This window comes from Humulus lupulus, chromosome 5 (genome assembly GCF_963169125.1).
Source record: "Humulus lupulus chromosome 5, drHumLupu1.1, whole genome shotgun sequence".
Classification (NCBI taxonomy): domain Eukaryota; kingdom Viridiplantae; phylum Streptophyta; class Magnoliopsida; order Rosales; family Cannabaceae; genus Humulus; species Humulus lupulus.
Window position 1 is genome coordinate 143,840,545 of NC_084797.1, and position 2,383 is coordinate 143,842,927.

Genomic DNA, 2,383 nt, shown 5'->3' on the forward strand with positions numbered 1-2,383 from the left:
AGCTGCTCAACTTGGTTTTCTAAGTTTCTCAATGATGCAGCTTGGCTTTGGATCATGGCTTCGTTCTTCACTATATACTCCTTCAACATGTTCTCAAGAGAGCTAGATTGCATTGCTTGTTGCTGTGGCCTTTGTTGTGGTGCTTGTAAGGGATACCCCGGTGGGAAATTTAGTCTTGGAGGCATAGAAGAATTGCTAGCACCAGCCCCTTGATTACTCCACGAGAAGTTGGGATGTTGCCTCCATGATGGGTTGTAAGAATTAGAATAAGGGCTATTCCTATTTTGGTTCCCCATGTAACACACAGCTGCTGGATTGGAAGGGAAGTTATCAAAAGTATGATCCTCACCACAATACACACAAGAAATGTTCTCCATATGCCCCATTTGTGTCCCCATGGGTTGCCCCATTGACTGATTCATTCCCATATTCATTGTCTTGAGCATATTAGAAATAGAGGAGACTTGGGCTGCCAAAGACGTGATGGCATCTACATCATGAATACCAGCCACCTTTCTACCTGTAGACAATCTAGAAGTGGGCCACTGATAGTTGTTGTTGGATATCCTCTCAAGTATTTCATATGCCTCATTATAGGAGTTAGCAAGAAGAGCCCCATTCGCTGAAGCATCAACCACCATTCTAGTGTGGGCATTCAGACCATTATAAAATGTCTCCATCTGGATGCAATGAGGAATGCCATGATGAGGGCATTTGCGCAACAACTCCTTAAACCACTCCCATGCCTCATATAAAGATTCTTCATCAAGTTGCTGAAATGAAGTAATCTCGTTGCGGAGCTTGGCATTCTTAGTGGGAGGAAAATACTTCATCAAAAACCGCTCAGCCAACTATTGCCAAGTACTCACAGAATCAGAAGGCAAAGAGTTCAACCAAGCTCTGGCTCTGTCTCTCAAGGAGTATGGGAACAACTTTAGTCTCAATGCATCCTCTGTCACTCCGGGCAACTTGAAAGAGTCACTTACTTCAATGAACAAGCGAAGGTGAAGGTGAGGATCCTCTGTTGGCATCCCACTAAACTGACCCACAGTTTGCAGCATCTGGAACATGACTGGCTTCAATTCAAACTGGACTGCCTGAATTTCTGGTCTGACGATGCCTGGATTGAGCTCATTGAAGAGGGGGAGAGCTATTGCCTGATAGCACGATCTCTGTCATCAGCCACAATAACTGTATTTTGCCCATTGTTGGTAGCTACTCCCCCTTGAGCTACTCCCCCTTGAGCAACTCCTGTTGTATTTACTGGTGGATCATGAGCGACTCCTGTTAGAGGAGTTGCCGTCTGGGCGGCTCCTTGTTGAGCCCCTTGCTCAACATCCATCACTACTACTTCCCTTTTTTACTTTTGTATTCTTCGCCTTCTTCTAAAAGTGCGCTCGATTTCTAGATCAATGGGAAGTAGTTCAGGGTCTTGATTCTCGTTCATACACTGTATAAACCTGAAAATGCACGAGAATCACCCAAGTTAGCACAAAAGAAAGAAAAATTACACCAAATTGCAAGATAATCAACTTTACAATAATTGACTTTAAGCAATCCCCAGCAACGGCGCCAAAAACTTGTTGCGGATTTTCCTAAGTGTGTGCAAGTGTACACAATCGTTAAACAAGTAATATAATGAAAGTAATTTTTATCGTCTCCTCAAGGATTGCCAAACAAATATTGTAAAAATCATCATCAAACAATTTGGGGTACAATTCACTATCCCCTTTTGACTTTGTGACTTAATCAATTACACTAAAGAACAAAAAGAACTAAACAAGATAATTAATTTAGGTGTTCAACTATAAAGTTGGAAAATGACAATTTGTGATTACTATGATGATAAAAGTTAGGCATATCAAATCCCCCTAATTTGTAGTTTTTCCCCTGATGTTGCAACAAAGTTCATAGCAAAGTTCTCTTATAACTAGGATTTCCAATTTAATGCACATGCCATTTTTCCAAATGCTCATGTTAAAATTCCATCAATTAGATTCACATATTCCTATGCTAAATTTAATTTCAAGAACATAATTCCCAGCATCAATCCTTCAAGTTTGCAAGGTGAATAAAATATTCCTAAGTTATTCACTCATCAATACAAAAGTATCAACATGCATCAATCAAGCATTTCCACTGATTTTTACCCTTCCGGAATTAAAACTAGCTTGTCTCTCACATAAGTTGATCATTCTCAAGCAAGAGATTTGCACAATAAAAATTAGCTCAATTGAACAAAAGAAAATTTTCATAAAACAGTCAACAATTTGGGGGCAATTGCAAATGTGGGTTCATCAATATCCCTAACACAAATAATTTAAGTCATAGATAAAAAATACCCAAGTCACCACAATAAATATTCAGCATTATCTCAAGAGTT

General features: G+C 39.7%; 1 non-coding gene across 1 annotated transcript; it reads left to right on the plus strand.

Annotated features, from left to right (window-relative positions):
• The first annotated feature begins 696 nt into the window (after window positions 1-696).
• LOC133780847 (small nucleolar RNA R71) lies at window positions 697-803 on the plus strand. Its single transcript, XR_009869657.1, has one exon. It is a non-coding gene; the product is annotated as a small nucleolar RNA R71 (small nucleolar RNA).
• Window positions 804-2,383: the final 1,580 nt, after the last annotated feature.